Source organism: Rhodnius prolixus, unplaced genomic scaffold (assembly GCF_049639745.1).
Source record: "Rhodnius prolixus isolate KJV_2025 unplaced genomic scaffold, Rpr scaffold_2, whole genome shotgun sequence".
Classification (NCBI taxonomy): Eukaryota; Metazoa; Arthropoda; class Insecta; order Hemiptera; family Reduviidae; genus Rhodnius; species Rhodnius prolixus.
Genome location: NW_027411592.1, coordinates 43,075,236 through 43,099,142, shown reverse-complemented (window position 1 = coordinate 43,099,142; position 23,907 = coordinate 43,075,236). Strand labels below are relative to the sequence as shown.

The 23,907-nt window shown below is 36.1% G+C and overlaps 2 protein-coding genes and 1 long non-coding RNA gene across 5 annotated transcripts in view; 2 read left to right on the top strand and 1 right to left on the bottom strand.

The window, feature by feature from the left end:
• Window positions 1-23,907, top strand: part of Nca (neurocalcin homolog) — a 430,495-nt gene that overhangs the window by 101,991 nt on the left and 304,597 nt on the right. The gene's annotated exons all lie outside the window — the stretch shown is intronic.
• The window catches only part of LOC141449705 (neuronal calcium sensor 2), a 419,318-nt gene that overhangs the window by 101,800 nt on the left and 293,611 nt on the right, over window positions 1-23,907 (top strand). The window contains exon 3 of one of the 2 annotated variants that reach the window (XM_074119368.1): window positions 13,578-13,605. The gene's annotated coding sequence lies outside the window, so the exon portion shown is untranslated. Of the gene's footprint in view, window positions 1-13,577; window positions 13,610-23,907 lie in introns of both variants that reach the window. The other variant, XM_074119367.1, reaches the window with a different exon arrangement.
• LOC141449707 (uncharacterized) lies at window positions 7,528-13,772 on the bottom strand. The gene is made up of 3 exons (XR_012455659.1): window positions 13,558-13,772; window positions 8,533-8,776; window positions 7,528-8,088 (listed from the first exon to the last, which is right to left on the bottom strand). It is a non-coding gene; the product is annotated as an uncharacterized lncRNA (long non-coding RNA).

Here is a 23,907-nt window from a genome sequence, read left to right as displayed (position 1 = left end):
GTAGGCATTACATTATTTCATATTACACTAAAATTTGGTTGTATATCTTAGGAAAAACATTCTGGTCCTCCATATATCAAATTCTGAACCAAAGAAGCCACCCGCTCAAAGCTGAGCACTAGTTTCAAATCTCGTTTTAGCCTTACTCCACAATAAATTGACATGTTAGGAATAAAAAGTTAAATATAAATTATTTCCTGAAATTTACTTTAATCATTTTCCTAGAAAAGTTCATCTCAAGACAATGCTAAGAGGGAAGATCAGGGTGGAATTCTCCGTAAGGTTATTTAGTTTAATGTAGGTTTTATTAACTGTATAATGATCATGGTATTGTTTATATTTTCGGAGTTTATAGTAAATACAGGGTGCCCCAAGCTATATGGATAACGACTTTTTCTCGGAAACTAAGGTAGCTAGAAAAAAACTAAAAAATACGTGTTCCCTTAGTTTTTTGTTAGAAATCCAAATTTACTTTGTATTTTTTTTTTCGGTGCTTCCAGAAGCGAGATACAGGCACCAACTTCATTTTTTCAAATGGGAAGGTGTGGATTTTATTTCAGAAATTGATTCCTCTATTTTTTTTTAAAGAAAAATTTACTTGAACGGTTTTTTTCTGTGAGCGATATTTTACAAGTTATGAATGAAAACATGATTCTTATAAGAAATGTCAAAATGATAATATTATAACGGTTTTTTTGATGGAATAAGAAGAAAAGTGCTATTTTATTATAAATTTTACTCCTCATTAATATTACAGATCATGCTCGAACTGGCCTCTACCATTAGAGATGCATAGACATGCTCTTTCCTGCCAATTGCCCTTACTGCCAAAGAAATAGATTCGGCTTTAACCGAGTTACAGGCATCTATTATTCTCTGCTTTAGTTCATATACAGATGCCATCCCGGCTTGATTCTGATAAATCTAGATTTAGAAATGCTTTTAGGTAAGCAGAAATAAGGAAAGAAATAAAAAAAGTTATGAATAATCACCTTGTTTTTCAGGTATCCCCAAAGGAAATAGTCCATAGGTGTCAAATCCGGTGAACGAGGTGGCCAGTGAATCGCTCCCCGTGTCGATATAACACCATCAGGCATGTAAAGAGATATCTCGATAGGCAATTTGATGGGCGTGTTCGAATCTATTTCTTTGGCAGTAAGGGCAATTGGCAAGAAAGAGCATGTCTATGCATCTCTAATGGTGGAGGCCATTTTGAACATGATCTGTAATATTAATGAGGAGTAAAATTTATAATAAAATAGTACTTTTCTTCTTATTCCATCAAAAAACCGTTATAATATTATCATTTTGAAATTTCTTATAAGAATCATGTTTTCATTCATAACTTGTAAAATATCGCTCACAGAAAAAAACCGTTCAAGTAAATTTTTCTTTAAAAAAATAGAGGAACCTATTGCTGAAATAAAAACTGCACCTTCCCATTTGAAAAAATGAAGTTGGTGCCTGTATCTCGCTTCTGGAAGCACCGAAAAAAAAATACAAAGTAAATTTGGATTCCTAACAAAAAACCAAGGGAACACGTATTTTTTAGTTTTTTTCTAGCTACCTTAGTTTCCGAGAAAAAGTCGTTATCCATATTGCTTGGGACACCCTGTATGTATATGATTATGTCCAGAATAGTAGAAATTGGTAGTCGAGTTTACACTTTATTTATTTTTGTAATAAATAGTTGTAAAAAGTTAGTGTTACAAGCATTATGCCGAATAATGGCCACATTCCTGGAACGTATTATTATTTTTTATTCTATAAAGAAAAAAAAACAAGTATAAATATCTTATTTCTCTATTTATGAGGGTTCATAACATCGAAGTTATAAAATGAATTATTAGATAATATAAAAAAAGCAATTACTATAATATGTTATTGAAATGAAATAGTTATTTATATTAGAGTTGACGTTATTTATGTGTTAGTATGACGCGATATAAACATGTCATAAATTATATTTCTCTACCAATAAAAGTACCAGATCAGTGGAGCTTGCCTCATAAACATTGTTTACGCTTGTACACACAGCGAACTACCAGCGTACACTTGCACACCACGTTAGCTCGTATAAGCCAGACAATAATTCAGAACACAGTCCTGCTTATACCTCTTGTCTTTCTTCTTGTATTCCGCTCCACTTTAGGCCTAACAATTCTTTCGCTTCATTCTCTTTAGTCGTACCATAAAGAAATGTAGTCTGTTAGCCTTGAAATAAGAAATATTTCATTTAAATCTTAGGTAAATTTAAACAGAATGTGGTGTGAACACTCACAGGACTGTTTCTTATTAATACGAGGTGTGGCTATTAAATAACGAAAGAGCTGAGAGATAAGGAAATTGTGCAAATACCATGCACGAATATTTTTTTTTTTTTTGCGCATCAACAGCTGAGGTCATTAGCGCCCGGAGCTTTTTCCAGTGCACTGCCGGCCTCCGGACCGTGTTCTCTCGTTACAGACAACACTGTCCATCACCGGACAGTGAGCTGTAAGAAGCTCCTAGGAAGAGAAAATCTAAGGGTCAGCTGCTCGATTCGTACCCGGGACCTCCGCGTGGGAGTCCAGTATGTTAACCTCATAGCTAATCCCTTCCCTGCTCAAATATTTGTGTAGATACATATACCGGATGACCAGAGTTATATGCTCCATCCACTTTTTTATTAAACGGCGGGAAATTTCGAAAAAATAAAAAACACGTATTTTATCATTTTGCCGGTTCTGCTTGAAGATGTTCCTCTACAACGTCGGCTAGATATGTATTTTCAACTGGATGGTTGCACGGCACATAATGCGACAGTTGTTCGAGGTTACCTGGACAGAAATTTCTATGAAAAGTGCTTAGGGACTCATTGTCCCATCCAGTGGCCACCTCGATCTCTGGACTTAACCCCAATGGACTATTTTTTGTGGGGATATCTAAAAAATAAAGTTTACAGTAACCTTAATCCCGTGGCTTCAGTCGATGACCTGAAACATCGAATAACTCTAGCCTGCCTAGATCAGGACTTCGCCAATAAGTGCTGTTACAAGCAAAGCGTGGGAATCCAGAGTGTTGGCTTGCCTATCCGTTGATTGTGTCCATTTCGAACAGATTCATTAGAAAAAATAACGTAATTTTGACAATAAACTGAAATTTGTTTTTCATATTTTAAATTACCATAACTTTTGAAATACCTAACCGATTTCAAAAAAATTTTTTTTTTTTTTTTTTAGGAGCTCAAATACTATAAAAATATGCAAAAAAAAAAATAACGTTCCATTTGAAAAAACAAAGTTGGATGCTGTATCTCGAGATACAGGGGTTTAAAAAAATAGATCAATCACTAAAAATAAACTAGACTAAAAATGATTAAATACGTGTTTTCTATTTTTTCGAAATTTCACGCCGTTTAAAAAAAAAAGTGGGTGGAGCATATAACTCTGGTTACCCTGTATGTGCTCATGCTTGTGCGCCAAGAGGCGTGAGAGGAGTAAACGACGACGTTAGTTCACCAGATTGGCAAGCATACCCAGCAACCATCCTAGGAGATCGGCGTTATGTGTTGAAATGGTCGCGTGGCCACTGCCGCTTTAGTCTGCGATGTGGATTTGAAGGAAGTATTGCAGTAGACATGTTGTGGATCAGAGGGGTGTAATCAGAGCGGAGTTTTGTGTATCGAGATTGGGCTATTTCCAGAGACGAGAGGAATATTTAGATCAGAGTGTATTGTGTGATTGGAGACTTAGAAAGGAGCGATAACTATTGTTCTCAGGATTTTTGAATGTAAGGTTTGAAGTCGGTTGATGTTTGTTTTTTTGGCACTTCCTTAGAGTTGCATTTCGTAAGTCCATATTGGGGCAAGTAAGTCCAAGATCTATAATTAATCTCTCTCTATGTATAATTAGTATACTAAATTTAAATAAAATGGTAGGAGCCGTTTTCGACAAGAATTTGTAACAAGTAAAGTTCCGGTTGATCGATTTCGACCAAAACCTTATGAATGTATATAATCGAATGTAAAAAATGTGGGCTGTATTATTAGAAAAGGTAGTGGTTGTCCCAACATTAAAAGGTCTTCTGATTTTATTCTGCAGTGATAACTAAGTTGAATAGCTGCTCTAGATTCAGGTCGCCTTATAGTCGGAAGGGCTGATCGATACTTGATCAAATTCAAAATAAACTCCTCAAGTATAAACCAGGATATACTGGTATCAATATTCACCAATTTAGATCTTTCTATCCACTTTCCCATATTGTCTTCTCAGCATGGACCAGCCGATGTGGGTTTTCTCTTTTTAGTCTTCTTCAAAACGTAGTTGACTATCTCCTCAGACTTCTTTCTCTCCTTAACTTCCATTTTCTGTCTCGTTTTACCCCTAACTTTTAGAACTCAATTCCTAAAATATTCAGGCCTGTTGAGGAGCGAACTTTCTTACTGGAGTAGCTTTCCTATTCTAAGCAAACATTTTACAACTTACCAATAGCTTTTATCATCATTCACGTAGGCCTATCCTGTCGTTAGTGTCCGTACTGTTGACTCTACGCACAAATTTCACTAACTCATAACAGATATTGAACACTAAAGCACACATCTAGCGGGCGCTTTAATATCACCAATAAATATGAAGACTTCCATCTTATATTGTACTAATTGCATACTGTGCTTACTTGTATCCCAGAAGATACCTTAACATGGAGCACTTTCTTGGCGCTAGTTAAATATAACGTTCATAAGATAATTTTTGTGGATATGTAAATAGCAGACAGTTCAAATCTGATATTTCACATATTATTCGAATATACATAACTATATTTATCTGTATCCTTAACAAAAACTTAGTATAGGAGTTGATTAAACGACTAAACGTACACAAATCAGCGAGTACCCAACATTTCATCTTAAGCTTGTAATTTCAACCATTTAGAAATATCGACAAAGCTTATGTGTTTTATTTAAATTTTATAACAATAGTATCATTTAAGCAATTTTATTGCAATAAATTTTCATTACCCGCCTGGACGTACGGTATTGAACTGTGGAGTTCAACGAAACGCTCCAATCTTCAACGAATTCAAACTCTTCAGTCTAAAATTCACCGCACTATGGTTAACGCTCCATTTTACGTTTCAAATCTAACTATCCACACAGACTTGGAAATTCCGTTTGTAGTAGGTCCAGGTTGCACGAACTCGCTATAAAAGTTTTCATCAGAACTTGCACTCTCATTCCCATCCTCTTGTCCGCCATTTATCATCTCATCACCATCCAGATCATCCTCCCAGACGACTAAAACGCTAGTGGCCTCGCGATTTCTCTCTTCTGAGGAGAGTAGCTAATCCTGGAGACGACTTAGGGAGTGTTACCGCTGGGTAGCTTCTCCCCTCAATTAGTCAGTTCGATGTCAGCTATTGTCATTGTTACTTATGGCGTATCTAGCGCTGGTGTAACTTAACAAATTAATTAAAAATAAAAATTAATTAATATTGTTTAGAATTTATTAGACGTCACAGACCCTTATGCTGGCCATTTTCATCTACAAAATATTTGTTCAGTATTTTTTATTGTAGCACCCATTTAAGTTAGATTGACTGCACTGGCAGGTATTAAACTATTCATGCACAGGTTTAAAACAATGTTATCTTTGAATACACTCTATAGAAATAAACTGATGCTGGGCTGTCACAATTTTTTTAAAAAAATATTTCCCCTGGAAAGTTTATTTCGAGAAATTCTGAGGGAAATGTGAATTTAGGTTTTCCTCTAAAGCGGTGTTTCCCAACGTGGGGCCCACGCCCCCCAGGGGGGCAATTTGATAGTTAAGGGGGGCAATTCGAAAATGGACTCGACACGACTTTAACACTTTCGCTCCGAGCCATTTAAATGCAATGCTAGATATCGGTGCTAAATTTAACAAAAAAAGCAAATTCTTAAATAATTGCGGTAAATAATTATTAGGTATAATTCCGTTTGACGAGACCAAAATATCAACTGGGTGATTGGCGTCGTCAAGTAAACTTCGTCCGGGGTTCACCGCGGAGCGTGCAGTCTGCCGCGGGGAACCCCGGACGTTTTAAAAACTCGCTAAACAGCGCAGTTGTTGGCACTTAATTGGCCCATCGCTGCATATCAAATATGCAGTATCAGGAAGAACTCGCAGAATTGCAAAATGATGAGTCAGTTAAAACTTTATTTAATATAAAAGGAGCGATGGCATGGCTTTGTGAGGAAACAGAAATCAAATACCTAAATTCAACCAAATGTGCAAGAAAACTATTGCTACCGTTTCCATCTTCATTTTTAGCTGAATGTGGATTTAGTACTGTAAATGATTTACTGGTAAAAAAAAGAAATCGGCTGGATATAACACAACGTGGAGACTTGAGACTGCAGCTAACCAAATTGGAACCTTATATAAAATCTCTGTGCAGCAAGCATCAAGCGCAAGGATCTCACTAAATTAAAATAATAAATTAATATAGAAAAATCTGTATTAAAATTATTTGGAATTTGAATTTCAGTTTTTCATTATATGTTTTGAAATTTTACTTACTGTGTTTTGTTAACAATTTCAGAGTGATTTCTTCCTAGAACCTATCATTTATGTTTCTTAAGTGAAGAATCAATTTTTTAATGTTAAATATTATATATGTTACATAGGGGGGCATAAAAATTTTATAAAGGTTAAAGTGGGGCATGACACAAAAAAGGTTGGGAAACACTGCTCTAAAGTGTATTTCAGAATTTCGAACGGTTCTAAATGCCTGTTCAGAGTACATTTAATTTTTTTTTTTTTTTTTTAATTTATTAGTTAAGTTACAACAGCGCTAGATGTACTATTAGTAACAATGGTAATAGCTGATACCACTACAAACTCACTAATTGAGGGGAGAAATTACCCAGCGATAATACTCACTAGTCGTCTCTAGGATTAGCTACTCTCTTCAGAAGAGAGAAAATCGCGAGGCCACTGGCGTTTTAGTCGTCTGGGAGGATGATCTGGATGGTGATGAGATGATAAATGGCGGACAAGAGGATTGGAATGAGAGTGCAAGTTCTGATGAAAACTTTTATAGCGAGTTCGTGCTACCTGGACCTTCAAACGGAATTTCCAGATCTTTGTGGTTAGTTAGATTTGAAACGTAAAATGGAGCGTTAACCATAGTGCGGAGAATTTTAGACTGAAGAGATTGAATTCGTTGAAGATTGGAGCGTTTCGTTGAACCCCCACAGTTCAATACCGTACGTCCAGGCGGGTTTTAGTAACGAATTGTAAATCAGTCGTTTGTTATTAAGTGAAAGTTTTGAACGTTGGTCTAGTAGTCTTTTAAGTAGTCGATAACGCCTGTTAACTTCAGTTCGTTTAAGTCGTGTGTGCTGGTTCCAAGTCAGTCTTTTACATTTAAATTAAGTTTGTATTTATTATTATATGTGGGAGTTTTGAACAAGAATACTGAGCTATTTAATAACAAACAATGCCTCTTTGAGAAAATAAAAATAATTGAAAAATTGAAATCTATGTGACTTATACTTATACTAGGGAAGGAATTAGCCCAGAGGTCAGCGTATACTGGATTCCAACGCGGTGATCATAGGTTTCGAATCCAGTTTCTAGCCCTTAGAATTTTCTTTTCCTAGGAGTTTCTTGCAGCTCACTGACCGGCGATGAACAATGTGTCTGTAATAAGAGAACACTGTTCGGAGGCCAGCATTGCCCTGAAAAAAAGCCCCGGGCGTCAATATCAGATGTTGAAATGCTTTATATTGTTAAAACACAATAAAACAAAAAACAACAAAATTATTAATAACAGTTTATTAATCTAATCGACGTGGAATCTGGCCCACCACCGTAGTAGGATATGTGCCTAGGGCACAAGTGGGCCCATTGGGCCCTCTGTGGAGGTCTCAGCCCACAACACCCCTATATCACATAAGAACGCCAGGGCAGAGGCGAGCAAAGACTTCCATTTCTAGTTAGGAATGTTTTTGCGAGCCAAGTAGAGATTTCATTCCCCAAGGAGATTGAACGAAGTTTTGTCCCCTTGGTCGCACTTGCTACAGACCGATTTTGCTATTACTTCCGTCCTATGAAGATCTTTTCTCTAAAAAAAAGCAAGCTTTGTAATCTGTAACTAGGGGGTATAATTAATTATCTACTCAATTTTCGTTCTGCCAAAAAGAAATATTTAGCGATTCTTGTCAAGCCTCTCCAACGGTGTCTCAGTAAAGGCGTTCCAGCGCTGCTTCCGCGGAACCGTTGTAAGAAGTGTGTGGCTGCCCAAAGAGGACTCCTTAGAAGAAGATTTGAATTAGAATGTTTTATTGAAATAAGACTTTTTATGAACAAAAATCAAATCCTATTTGATCACACCAATTCACTCATTTATTTCGGCTACTTTCAGCATCCGCTTGAACATTCCCGGCACGTCTACCAATTGCATTACCAATAACCAATAATTAATTCATAAATATTCATTATTACGTCATTGATTAAGTTAGCTCGGTCTTTTTAATTATAACTATAGAATACAATATTGATTCGTTACCTTTACGAGTGTTTCGTATTAATTATACTCTTTAATGATTTCGCATTCATATCAACGAATCTCTGTCTCCTGTCGCGTTCACTGCATGTCCATTTGTTGTATGTCCTCTGCATCTTTATGACTTACCATTTGGTTGTTCAGTTTCCGTCGACAGAGTCTGTGCCTAGCTGATAATTTCTGTTACTCAGTGGCGGCCCACTAAACGAATAATATCCAAAAGTACAGCGCGGTTAACCTTTGACACCTTTAACAAAAAAGAAGTGGGGAACAAAGATTATTTCTATAGATTAGTACAAAATGAATGCTGCACTTAATTAACGAAATTGTAATTTTGTGAAACTAAATAAAAAAAAAAAAAACAAAGTTCCATCCCAAAATATAATTAAATATCTCAGGAACATGCAATATTTTTTAGAAATATTTTTTTTTATTATTACCATTATTTTATTTTAAAATGTTTCATGTTGTGCTAGAGCTTTTTTTATGGAGGCTCGCGTGCAAGTGTTATTTGCTTAATTAACCGGAAATTTCTAGCTCTAGTTATGGAACACCTCCTCTCTCAACGGCCACATTGTGTATCTGATTGGCTCTGTTCTTAATAAGTATTTTAGACACCGTATTATTATTTATTTAATACGTTTAATAATATGGGCGATGTAATTTTATGCATATTAATTTAATTATATTTCTATATTTCAAATTTAAAAAAAAATGAGAGCTCAATAGAGATATTCATTTTGTATTATTTCAGTTGAGTTTACTTCATAATTGACTCTTCAATTAGTGGTGTAATTCTGTCAAATCAAGAACTCAACGAAATTATTGAGGCAGAATATCTAATTTGTTTCTCAAGAGGGGTCAATTATATTATTGAAGAATAAATTTTCATTTTTATTCGAAGTATACGAGGTCTGTAAATTATGTAATGAGACTGATTTTTTTATTCAAAAAGAATTACAATTCTATATTGTCTCCTTCAAAATAACTTTCTTCTGAAGCCACACAGCGCTGGAGACGTTTCTTCCACTCCTCATAGCAGTGCTAGAACTCCGATACTGGAATAGCCTTCAGCTGAAGTCGGTTACAGCCGTTTGAATGTTTTCGACTATCCCAAAATGAGTTTCCTTTAGGTGATTTTTTCAACTTCGGGAAGAGAAAAAAGTCACAAGGACTCCAAGTCAGGCGAATAAGGAGGCTGAAGAGCCACAGGAATGCCTTTACTGGCCAAAAACTCTTTTATTGAAATTGCTGTGTGACAAGGAACATTATCGTGATGTTCCAAGAACACCCACTTGTTCTTGATGTTTGGTCTCACACGAATGACCCTTTTTCGAAGGTTTTCAAGAACCTCTCGATAAAAGTGTTGATTAACTGTTTGACCTGAGGTAGAAACTCTTTGTGGACGATTCCGTGGATATCGAAAAAATAAATTAGCATGCATTTGATCTTCGACTTCGCCATCCTTGCTTTTTTGGGTCTTGGAGAGGTTGAAGTGTGCCACTCCATGCTCTTGGCGCTTGGTTTCTGGGTCGTACTCAAACACCCAAGACTCGTCACCAGTAATAATGACACGTTCCAGAAAATGGGAAACTGATCAACAAGTCAGTAAATAAATTAAGACTTATCAATAAAATAATTGCAACATTCTAAATGCTATTAAATTGTTTGATTTTTATTTTTCTATCAATTTATTTATAAACACAAAACGCGGAGATCACGGGTTTCGAATCCAGCTGCTGGCTCTTAGATTTTCTCTTCTTAAGAGCTTCTTACAGGTCATTGTCCGGTGACAGTGTTCACTGTAAAGAGAGAACACCGACCAGAGGCCGGCAGTGCACTGAAAAAACGCTCCGGCCGCCAATAACCTCAGATGTAGATGCGCTTTAAAATAATATGTAATAATAATAAGCAAAACAATTAATATGCTGCTATTTATAGTTTATTGATATACATTTACAGGGAAAATATTCAGTAATATTGATCTTTGTATTATCCTTTAGTGGCCGTAAACTATGAATATTTAGGAATGAAATGGCGAGGTCAAAATAAAAAACAACTTCGTTTTTACGCCAAAATTTAGGTTAATTTTTTTATTTTATTTATCCTTTTATTGAAATTTCCACCTGTACCTTCAGGGTACAATAAGTAAATGCGATAAGTGTACATGAATAGCGTGGCAGATGTGAATGACGGTCATCCAGTGATGGCCGCCATTAGTCACCCAGTTGGTGACGGGGCCAACGGCGCCTCAGCCGTTTTCGAGGATTGGAGGGTAGTGTAGTTGAAGACAAGTTTGCAGCTAAAGAGTTGGGATGAAGTGAGAGTTTTTGATGAAAATTTTTATATCGAATTTTGGCAAGTTCGGAGATGAGTGGAATTTGGAGATCTGTATGTATTGTGTGGTTGCTAACATAAAATGGAGCGTCTACTATGCGGCGGAGTATTTTGGATTGGAGTGTTTGCAGTCTATTGATGTTTGATTTTTTAGCTGTTTCGTAAAGTTCGAGTCCGTAAGTCCATATTGGTGGTGAGAAGAGCTGTATAGAGTCGTCGTTTGTTCTGTAGTGAGAGTTTTGAGCGTTTGTCAAGTAGTCTGGCTAGTTTGTATCGTTTGTTTAGTTCGGTACGTTTAAGCATCTCGTATGGGGGTTCCAGGTAAGTCTCTTGTCTAGGTACAGTCTAGGTTAATTTATTGTCTTTTATTGTTGAATTTATCATTGAATAAAAGAAAATGAATTTGGCTTCAAGACGGAATTGTAGTTTTTTATTTTGACCGAATTCTGGCTATTTCGATTCTAAACATTGATCCTTAAATAGTAAAATTGGTGAGTTGACCTATCGCAACAGTAGGTCTCACGAACGCTTCAGGCGGCTGGAAGGGTTATTTTTGATGAGGCAAGAAACCAAGTGTAGGACTGAAGGATTGGAATGAACAAGAAGGGAATTATGGAGATTTTTAATAATAAGAGGATAATAATTTTAATTTTTAATAATTTTTAGTAGCAAGAAGATCTATAACGAAAGATTAGGAACATACAATTATATCATAAACATATCAGATCATAATTAAGGTTAAGGTTGGATATGTAATAAGGAGATTGGGGATCCATGTGTTTATTTTTCCTAACCCTTCAGAAATACCTTCCATAGTATATCTGAGGATTTGGGAGCGAAAAGTGTTGTGGAAAATCTACGGCCCGGTGTACATTGACGGTGAATGGAGGCTCCGAAAGAACGAAGAACTCAAGAAACAATACGGAGAACCCGACATAGTTTCTTGTATCACAAAAAAGGCAGGCTGAGGTGGCTAGGCCATGTTGAACGGATGCCCCATCACCGAGTTCCTAAAAAAGTAGACACCCGGGGGGCGCAAGACGTAGAGGTCGTCCCAGGATAAGATGGCTAGATGACATAGAAAGAGATCTGCGAAAGGTGGGTGTAAGAAGATGGCGCCTAAAAGCCGAGGATAGGGATGAGTGGCACTCTCTCTTAAATGAGGTCCAGGTCCTACTACAGCACCACGGGAAGAAGAAAAAGTATATCTTGTCATTGCTCCATTCTAGCGACTATTCATAATGTGCTCTAATTATTAACTTCTTCAGAGAATTAGGAGAACGTGGAGTGCCTAACACCAGATTTTGTAATTATACAGTCTTTGCGGGACCTTATTATTTAATGTAACTTAACATTTAAGAAAGCAAAGTGGTACTTAATTGTATGAGCTCTAAATTGAACCTTGGTTTTTGAAACACTCGACCGTTAAGCTACTGCAGTTTCCCCGGAAGTCGAATCACACATCTTCTCATTTAGTACACACAAATCCATTACTTCTGCCAGTTTCCTCTGACTCATTTTTACACCCCACCATATGGAGAGTCTGGCGCTATACTCTCCCAGTTCAGATAAATAAATCGTTGGCCTGATTTACCAAATGGCACCATCCACCCACAGTTTGTCTCACCATCCACCCCTAGTCTGCAGTTAGTGCCAGGAATAATAATTGAGACTCCATTGATTAGAATTTAGACCCATTTTTCTCTTAGTTTCATATTAAATGGGTTATTCAGCTCCACTAGCTGGAAAAACAATTTTTACTCTCTTAATTTCTCTTAATCTGTATACTACATCAACATTCTCTTACTACTGGAAAGTAGGAGTACTGCGATCATGCCAAATTTTTCGATATCGAGTTATCACTGAAAATATTCGTGGTCCCGTGAGTTAGGAAAAGCGGTTTTTAGAAAATACTTGTTTCTGTTTTCCTTCTGTAAGCAACCCGAAGGTGAGTTGCTAGCTGGCACCCTAGTCAATGGTAGAGGATGCGATAAATAAATAGAATATCTGTAAATAATACGTACATTTTTACTGTTGGTGATAGGAGATTAAAATGTAACTAGATAACCCAATTTAGGAATTTAATTAAAGATTTTAAAACTTAGAATTTTGATACCCCTCTCACTTTCTTAGCATTGTAAAGACTAAATTTTTTGTTTATGTGAATATGAAAGTTATTTAACTGGATTCGATCTTGTAAAAATTATAAATATTATTTTCTCTCCATTTTACAATGCGTTCCAGGAACATTTAGATAGTGTAGTCCATTATTTAGCTTTTTCTTGAAATATTTATAGTCCATGAGAGCAAGGTTTTGGTGTAGTGGTTACGAATGTGGATTTATTAGTGGGAGATCCCCAGTTCAAATCCCGTGAGTGTAGTTACTGTTTATTTGTTAGAAATAATAATTAATAGGTAACTATGTGCTTCAGGCCACGCCTACAACACCTTATTTGTAGTTGGACGTTAAGACCCGTCTGTACAGTCCAGAAGATAGAATTGAAGATAGATTTCTGAGTGCCAGATTGTAATCCAGCAGTCACAAACCCTCTAGAATTTACACTTTTATAAACTCGGTTGTTGTTGTAGGGCCGTTGCCTGAAGTCGAACCTGAAAGCGCTCCTTACTACCATGAACTCGCCCCTTTTGCTTGATTATGACAATGTAGTTACTACAATGACTTAAACTTACTTTTTTGTTTTGTTTTTCAGATGAATGAGCAGGTGCTTCTTTATTTCTGTGAGTGAGTACCTTTATATTAATTTTTCTAAACAAGAATTTTGCTTTAGTTCATTTGGTCGTTCATATTTCAATAATAAATTATTTCCCTGGTAACTATAGTACATTCTGTAAAACCTAATAGGTAGGCTCTATTGGCTATTTAAAGAGCATTGTGTCGAACTAGATCTGATTCAGTTTCAAATCTGAATTATGACCTTTCTTCTAAAAAACATGTGACAATTGCGTATAATTTTTTTACTCTTAAATTTGTAGCGATTACGTATAAAATTATTTAAAATATGAATAAATACGTAACTCTGTTTTTCTGGAGCTGAACTTAAGAAGTAAAAATAAGTGTTAATCTAAAGGAGAAAATCAGTTCCGCATACGAACCTCCTCAGATTTACAATCGCCCAAACTAAGCAAATCAAAGTTCTTCCTTATTAGTGTTAATAGTTATTAGCCATTTTATTCGCTTTCGAAATTTCAATTTTACTTTTAATCAAATATTTGGTTAAAAAATAAATTTTAATAAAAATTAGTCAGTCCCCAAACTTAGATGACAACTCTCTACGCCTCCAGACATTACAAAAATACTACGAAAACTTCTTAACGCTCCGTTTTATATTTCTAACGTACCATCCATAATGACCTCAAAAACCCTTTCGTTAAAGATCTTGCTTAAACACGTTTTCTCAAATTTCATTCCTCTACAGCAGCTCATCCTAACCTTCTCGTAGAACACCTATTTTCCTCCACATTACCTGGTAATCCTCTAAGGAGATTGAAGTGGAGTGACCCTACTGGGGGTGCCTTCTCCACTCGTATACCCTGATATTTTTTGTATCATGTACCACATTTACTTGTTGCAACAATCGTTGCAGTTGTAAATTACAATAAAAGATATAAAAAATAAATAAATAAAAATTGTATAAGGGGAAAAACTTTGCATAAGTCATCACATTTTTCGTTTAAAATAAGTTTAAGGTTATTTGGGGTAAGAAACAGAAAACAACGAGAGACTTTCAAAAGACCAGACATACCACGTGTCTATAATCAGATTTGATTTGATTGATTTGGTTGATTTGCGTGACTGCTGCGGCGTAATTCATCGAACTAAACGATTAGTGACATATTAAGCTATTAATCGTGTGACACATTTTAGAGCGTATGAGTCGCTTGAACTCACTGTCACCATTGATAGCAATCAAAGTCGCTTGGGCCAGAAAGATGCGCGTTTTGTCTGATAAAATCAGCTAGCATCGCTGATAAAATCCGCCAAGTCAACACCAACTACCTGTTGTATGCATTCGATGTTATATTCATTTTGTATTCATGCATTCATTTGCATACCACTTCAGTTGATTGCGCCATTTATAAAATACTGTATAACCCCATAAAACTATTGTTCTACTCTTACTATAATGAAACCAAATTTTGCTATTAAAATTGAAATTCTGTACTAGACAGTTTTAATAATTTTTAGAATGAGTAATAATTTAATAGAAAAAATTGTAGAACTGCTTCAACGAAGTCATGACAAACTTTGGTCTTATTATTTATTATTATTATTTAAGTACCAAAGGGTTATTTTGTTGAAGATCCAGCTAAATATCGTCTTATTAGATGCGTGCCTTATCGAAAGTTTAAACATCTAATGGCTATTGATAAAAAAGAGACATACAAATAGCCAGAGGAAGAAGATGGTGTTACAGTTCATCTAAAGGGTGCACAGATCAGCTTGCGGGAGGTGTAGGTTGTGCTTTCGTAGTGTACAACGGGAAGGGTGACATTGTACATCAGGAGAAATTTAGGCTGGCCGAATTTTGCTCTAATAATCAGGCTGAGTTGCTTGCGATTCAGAGGGCTTTGATCTGGTTGGAACAAAGATATGAACAACTTGAGCGACGTTCTTCTGTGCTGAATTCGGACAGACGGGTCTCTCTGCTAAGTATTAATAATGCTAACAGGAGGGAGCCATTGTTGGAGTGTATCAGGGGATCTGTTCATGCTTTATCTGCTGATGGATGGAATTTAGGCTTTCTTTGGGTCAAGGCACATTGTGGAGTTGAAGGGAATGAACGTGCAGATATGTTGGCGAAGGAAGCTGCATTAAGCACACTTCCTGTATCTTACGCCAGAGCTCCTGTATCTTATCTCAGGGAAATTTGCAGGCAAGCAGTGTATTCTGGATGGGAGAAAAGATGGTATGATACAGCGAACGGAAGCGCTACAAAACAATATTTCCCTCATATTGTTGATCGGCAACGTGCAGTCTATTTGCCATTGGGATACATGCTCACTCAAGTTCTGAGCGAGCATGGAAAACATCGAGCCTATCTATATAGATTTGGTTTGGCTGATAGTGGGCTTTGTTCTTGTGCGGAAGAGGTTGAACAGACATGGGACCATTTGATATACCATTGCCAAGAACATGAAAGAGAAAGAAGTCGGTTGATTCGATATGTGCTTTCAACAGGATCAAGATGGCCACTACAAAAGCAGAAACTGATATCGAAACAATATGTATGCCAGTTTGTCCAATTCATTAATAAAATCAAATTAAACAACTTAGATTAATGTAGACAGACAGTTGTGATAAATTGAAGTAATTTTTTCAATGTTTATTTATCTATTCATTTATTTTCTTTTTGTTATCTGCTAGTCCTATAATTATTCAAATGTAAATTTGTGATTATGTGATCTATAATACTAAGTGATAGTAATATATACATGTAATATGTAAATGGAGCATGTAGAATAAAGTTTAAAAAAAAAAAAAAAAGATCAGCTTGCGATAGATAATGATTCTCTTGTAATTCTACAAGCAGTAATAAAATTTTGTGAATTTCTTTGAAGTTCATAGTAAGTAGATTTCTATAAAGAAACCATCTTTCTTCAGCCTTTTATAAAGAAATTTCTGAGTAATTTTTGCGATTACATAAAACATTAATCAATAATAGAGAGGAAATTTTGAAAATAATTGTTTAAAAAGAAGAAAAGAGACTTTAGTTTTACTTGCTAGGAATTGATGGAGTAACTCGCTAACAGCTGGTAAACATTGGATGGCAAACAATAAGGGAAGTCAAGCTGAAATAAACATGCAGAGGAGCAACTGGGTACACAAACTTACCTGAGACGAACTCAGTTAATGTCTCTGGCTGCCTACAATAAAGAGCACATAGTTATAGCCCAAAATAGTATCAAAAATTAAACATTCAATCTTTAGCTAATATCATGACAAATGAATTGACATCTACCAACCTCCTTATATAAGAAAATAATTTAAGACAAAACGATATTGGCCCACGCAATCTCTTATTGCTATTCTCGTGATAAATTAGTGTTCTACTAAAAAGGAAGTTAAACATTTCATTTTGTCAAAATAAAAGTCAATACAATGTTGGAACTAAGAAAAAATTAAAAATCCAGCAGTAAAATGCCTTTCCGATTGGCAGGTTTCGTCCATTTCTAAAGGGAGCTTATTATGCTTTGGTTTTTTGTGAAGAGAAGAGGTCAGCCATGTGCTAAAGTATTATTGGCAGATGTGCAACTGGAAACTGATAAATTAATAAAAAAAGATTATTGAAAATCAAAGGCGCCTTAATTTTTGAATGCATTTACGCTTCTCAGGGCACTAGCGGTTTCCAGGCAGGTTTTCTCGTTACAAGCAACATAAACCTAATTGTCGTGAACTGGACTCCTTTTAAGAGAAATTAAGAGCAGAGGAAATTGAACTGAAGCTGGCAGTTCCGCAACCGCAGAACTTCAATTTCTTAGTCCTCCATCATTTTTGATATAAAGGTGCTCTTAAAAAAGAAAAATAAATGGATAAAATAAAAAAAATGGAAAAAGAAGTTAGTTCAGGTATCCAACTGAACAGAAAGAGCAATCTAAACATCTTACTCTATGCTGACGATGAAATAATACTGCAGAACAATGAGGAAGATAGTGTATAAACTACATCAACTTGGAAGAGACTATAATTTAAATATATCAGTCATAAAGACAAAGGTTATGACCCACCATGGAAAGCACCCACTTCGCTCTAAAATAGTAGTAGATGATAAGCCACTGGAACAGGTCTCGTTTTTTAATTATTTGGGTTGTGAGGTTAGTTTTCACCCAGATAATGATGTACAAAATAAAATAAGTAAATTTCAAGCTATCTGTGGTGTAATAAACAGATCACTTAAAAATAAAACGAGACCTGAAACAAAACTAAAATTTTACAAAACTATGGCTGTGCCTCTGCTCACTTATGGGAGCGAATCTTGGGTTACCAGAGCTAAAGATAAAAGTAACCTACAAAGTGCAGAGATGCGATTTCTCAGAAGAGTGAAGGGTTGCACAAAAAGTGAGAGAATACGGAATGTTGACATACGGGAAGAATTGGATATATATAATATCAATGAATTTATAGAAGAAATTAGAGATAGATGGAGGGAACATCTTAACCGTATGTCAACTACAAGAATACCTGTAATGGTCAATATGTACAGACCTAGAGGAAATCGTAGGGTAGGACGACCATTGAAAAGATGGAGATCGAAAATAATAAAATAAATAAAATATTGTGAAGACGGAACAGGCATGTTGCCTAATCCCTGAAGTGCAGAAGAAGAAGGTGCTCTTGGTACAGCTCTCTCTAGAAATAAACATTAGAGCACATTTAAGCCCAATAAATTGTAGACTTTTTTAAAATTTGTCTGACCGGTTTCGGACTAATAACCATCATCAGAAGTTGATGAATCAAGTTTGGTGTAAAAGAATTCTACTTCAATTATCTCTCACACTACATATGTGTAAACTCTAGTGCAGGAGTCTCGAAGACAATTAAACCACGGGCCACTTGGTGCAACAGGCATTCATGCGGGCCACAACATATTTACAAATTTTTCCTAGTTTTCTAATATTCGTAAATACATGATGGACAGAGTTGTTAGTAATGATAGAAAACCTTCCTGTGACAGCTAGTGTACTGACTGAATCTCAATCTCTTAATGTTCTCAAATGGTGATGTGTCTAAAGTTAAAGTAATAAAATAGCCAACAATAAGCAGTTCATTTGTTTCACAATTAATTCCATCATTTAAAACAATCCATTAGTAGAGTATAATGTAGGTTTATTGTGCGACAGCAAAGTGAAGGCGAAAGGTGACCCTGTTGTTGACATTTTGATGTTTATGTTCCATAGTTTGTTGAAAGTGACCTTCCTTTTTCTGCTCCTCTAACTCTTTGTGTCAACAAGTCTGCACTTTACTATTCTCCCTCCTATACAAGTATATCAGCGCTTCTTTTATATTTGGCATTTACTCGCTTTGCTTTACGTGAATAAAAATGTTGATTAATGTCTTTTAGCACTTGATCTTTATCTCTGCTTTCCTTTGTTCCATTTAATGGCCTCATGAGGCCAACCTTGTTAGAACAGCTTTATTAAGACTTCTTTTTTCTTTTTTTTGTGGAGTTGTTCCATCTGCAACCCGTACTAGAATCACAACTCTCCCTATTTCTCGTATGGTCGCTTCTTCACGTAACCCATATCTCGCATCTATCTGAGTTCTTGCTTGATTAAAAGATTTATTTGCCTTAGATTAGATTAAACTAGGGCGATCCTTAAGGCCTACGCCACTGCGACCCCTTTGGATCTATTGTGGCTCCTCTCACTCTAAAGCTCGCCCTCCAGACCCGCACTTTTCATCAGACTCCAAGCTCACTGACCTTGGTTTTTCCTCCCCGAGAAGTAACATCCTCAGCCACACGAGCCCCTCGCACTGACACAACACGTGCACTGCCGTTTCCTCCTCTTCCTAACAGAACCTACAGAGGCTATCATCTGCCAGGCCCATTCGATGCATGGGTTTTCTGAGCCTGTAGTGGCCGGTTAATAGGCCTACAATTATCCTTATAGTCCCCTCGGCCTTGACGGATTAATTCTGCAGTCAGCCTCGGCGAATGGCCTCTAATGAACTCCTTCGCCTGTCTCCGACCAGTGGTGGCGAGCCACCACTCCTGAATTTATTAGCCTTTGTTCTTCATTTCTTGTAGTTTCTTATTCTTACTGGTAAGTGACCTTCAGTGTCAGAATCTTAAAAAAAATTCTCTAAGTTTTTAGTAAACGGTCGCTACCGGGTGTATGTTGTTATAATATGTTTCAAAACTCAAAAGATCGCACAAAGATAAACTAGTGTATTTTAATTTAGGTCCTCCAGATGTACTTATGTAAATCCCAATGCTAGAACTAATATTTTATTGAATTAATTTTACCTTTTTTAATAATATTTTTCGGGAACAACTAACAATTTTAAAGGAAGAATTTTTGTGATCATTCAAGTTTTATTTTTTGTTTTTTTACAATAAATTTTAAAAAGAAAAAATTTTATTCTTGAATTCCGGCCAGAGACAGTCGCGTGAGTGAATTGCATTAAGTAATTTTGGATCAGCTAACTCCTGACAAAATATAATAAATAAGTAAATACAGTTTCTAAATGTTTGAAAATCCTTTTTAGACTTAAATTTATATTAAGTCCCTTAACTAATAATTTGAATTTACAACCTCAAGTCTCGCTTTAATAAAATTATATTATGTTAAATTTGCCATTTTCATAATTTTTACCCTTATAATGGAGCCTGGAAAAGTTTTATTAAATGTAAAGTTTCCGTTTTGAACTTTGTACCTTAGGTTTTCTTTTAATTGAATTAGCTTTTATAATAATAATATACTAGTTAGATAATTTGTGATGCTTGAATTGTTCTAGAACTCAGTTTCGTGGCAATAATCAGCCAAATTTACTTCGTTACGTGTTGATTATTAATGTAGATCGGTATCGCCTAACTTTATTTCTGCAAAATATTATTCTATTTTTTAAATTCAATTCTTGTGTTTTTGTTCATGTTATTGTTTAAACTTGTAAACATTTTTATGTAAAGGTTTTACTTCTAAATTGTTCGAATGGTTGGTGCAGAAAGTATCAAAATTTGAAGAAATTTAACTTTTCTTCTGATCCAAGATGCTGAATTTGGGTGGAAAACTTCGTTATTGTTATTCCTTCTTTCAACGGGTCGTTGGGCAGTTTGCACAGAAACCGGATATTAAAGTACTGGGTTACCATTGAGGTCTTTGTTAGAACAATGCCTAGCATTCTTTACTCACGGCACAACCAAGTTCTTCTCTGAATTACACGACACACCAACGTACATACGAGGGTCGTTTGAAAAGTCCGTGCAAAAATAAAAACTACTTAATTTTTTGGGGTAAACCTTTTTTATTTTTCAACATAGTCTCCTTTTAGGCTTATACACTTCGTCCAACGCTGCTCTAGTTTGTTGATCCCTTCCGAATAATAGGATTTGTCCAAGTCTGAAAAATAGCCATTCGTTTCTGCAATCACCTCCTCGTTTGAATAAAATCTTTTTCCCGCCAACCATTTCTTCATATTGGGGAAGAAATAGTAGTCCGAGGGAGCCAAGTCTGGAGAATAGGGGGGATGTGAAACGAGTTGGAACCCTATTTCCATTAATTTTGCGACCACAACTGCTGAGGTGTGAGCTGGTGCGTTGTCGTGATGGAAAAGGACTTTTTTGTGGTTCCAATCGTGGGCGGTTTTCTTGCAGCGTCCAATAACGATGAATAATATGCACCTGTAATAGTTTTACCCTTTTCCAGATAGTCGATGAGGATTATTCCTTGCGAATCCCAAAAGACAGTCGCCATGATCTTTCCGGCCGAAGGAACGGTGTTCGCCTTTTTTGGCGCAGATTCCCCCTTGGTAACCCATTGTTTAGATTGTTCTTTGGTCTCAGGAGTGTAGTGATGTATCCATGTTTCATCCACAGTGACGAAACGACGCTTAAAGTCCTGCGGATTCTTCTGGAACAGCTGCAAACCGTCCTTGCAACACTTCACACGATTTCGTTTTTGGTCAAGCGTGAGCAATCGCGGCACCCATCTTGCGGATAGCTTTGTCATGTCCAAATGTTGATGCAAAATATTATGTACCCGTTTATTCGAGATGCCCACAGCACTAGCAATCTCACGCACCTTCACTCTTCTGTCATCCATCACCATATCATGGTTTTTATCAATGATTTCTGGAGTAGTAACCTCAACAGGGAGGGCGTCCAGAACGTTCAGCGTCACTTGTGCCCATATGGCCACTCCGAAAATTTTGAAACCACTTATAAACTGTTCTAATCGAAGGTGCAGAGTCACCATAATGTTTATCAAGCTTTTCTTTAGTCTCCTGAGGCGTTTTGCCTTTCATAAAGTAGTGTTTAATCAACACACGAAATTCTTTTTCGTCCATTTTTTGAAAATCACTCGACTTCCTCGATTCAAACGAATGCCAAACACAAAGAAATAGACCGATCTGGCTGAAACTTGGTGTGTGTTCTTCCAAGAGATGCTACTAACTAAACATAACCTCGATACGCGCCAGTAGTGCTATCTCTCTGACTTTGCACGGACTTTTCAAACGACCCTCGTAATATATAATGAAACATATTAACTCGACTTGAAGGTATAACCATACCCTTCCGACTAAGCCGATATCTTGTCAACTAAATCTTGTGCAACAACCTCATCTCGTAGAGCAGAGTAAATGCATTTAGTGATCGGTTACAGGATTACAGTATTTGGATTCAGCATCGCTGCAGATTATGGCTATTTTCCTATAATTGGTAATCATTCAAAAAGGGATTAACATTGCAACTTATCTGTAATTCCGGGTGATTCCTGTAAATTAATTTGATAAAACAATGAAGAAATAAGAAAAGGGAACCCCTCATTGGTTCATCAGTTAGTACCACATTACTGTCAGTCAATATTAGCACTTTTCTCAAAAAAATCCCTCCGACATCAAGGTGCCCAAGTTGGACTATGCCCTACTACAATGCTTAAAAAATCAGTTCTATTCGGTCAATTGTACGATTGTAATTAGTACAAAATAACTTTTACCATGTTTGAGTCGGAACGTAAAAAAGCCGTAAAAATAAATTGGTGTGATTTTATTTCTGACAGCATTTATTATTTATTAGTAGAACTACATGCGGAGCTCGGGCTAACCACCTCAGCGAGGTATGCTATGAACATGGCGGCATACCCGTTGCGGAGCACAGCCTAGAGGTTTAAGTACATAGCATCGCTGACAATGAGCTAAGTTGTACACCAATTGCGTACAATTTTAAGTCCAGCCCTTCACCTTAATAAGGTTGCCCAAAATTCGCTGACTTATCGAATCCAATTGACCATTTAATTGGCTAGAACGGAAATAATGTCTTCTGTATCTAGTTTGATAGGTAAAGATTGAGCCCCCACCTTAAAGAAACCTGTTTGGGTTCATGTAATCAAACTGTAGAGTTCAACTATGTCGTTCCAAAATCTTCAGCTAATTCAGTTCTCGTGTGGTGAAATTCTATGTACCATTGTCAACGCAACGTACGTATTATCCAACAAAATACGATTCACTCCCCGAACTGGACATTCATAATCTTCCTTCAAGAAGTTATCCATATCTGTTTTGATAAATTATCTTATCTTTATTATCCTGTTTTCGCTGCTTTTCATCTCGAATCTCCTACAAAATCCTCCTGACGCCTCAAACCTCATTGGCCAAGAGATTTACACGCAAAAGAGAATTGAAGTAGGAAGCAGTTTTTATTAGGTCTATCGTTGCGTTAAAATATTTTCGTTTATTTAAGTTTATTATTGCATTTTTTTGGTATTGGTAATTATTATTGTATTTTAAATGAAGATAAATCGAAAGATACACTAAAAGAAAAAATCAACAATCTTTAGTGAACGACTTTTGTAATAACAGTTGTTATCTAGAGCTTCGTTGATGGTTAGGTTTAAAAAGAAAAAGCAATTTGAAGTATTACTCAGGTAAAGACAACTGAGAGACAAGCTGGGAAAACAAGGCACATACCTATGGGCGAGCAAGGGGTTGAAGATTGATGTGTTTACGTCAGGAAATAAGGGCACCATTGCAGAAGCTTGATGGTGAATGCTATACTCATCCCATTCTCCATTAAATGTATCTCTATTTCAGATATTCTCAATAAAGCTGATATTCCTTGTTAGGTTAAATATCTCTGCTTTATCCACTTCTACCACTGACGGAAACTAGAAAATTCTGTTGTTTAACTTGGCCTCTAAGAAGGCTAGGTTTAATGTGCTCAGGTCTCCAAATTCGTGACATGTTTATTATTTTAATTTTATTCTTTCTTATTCTAAATTAGGGGATTTCCCATTTGGGTTTTCACTAGAAATATCATTTTAAAGTCCTCCCAGGTAATACATGGTAGTTTATATTGCACTGAG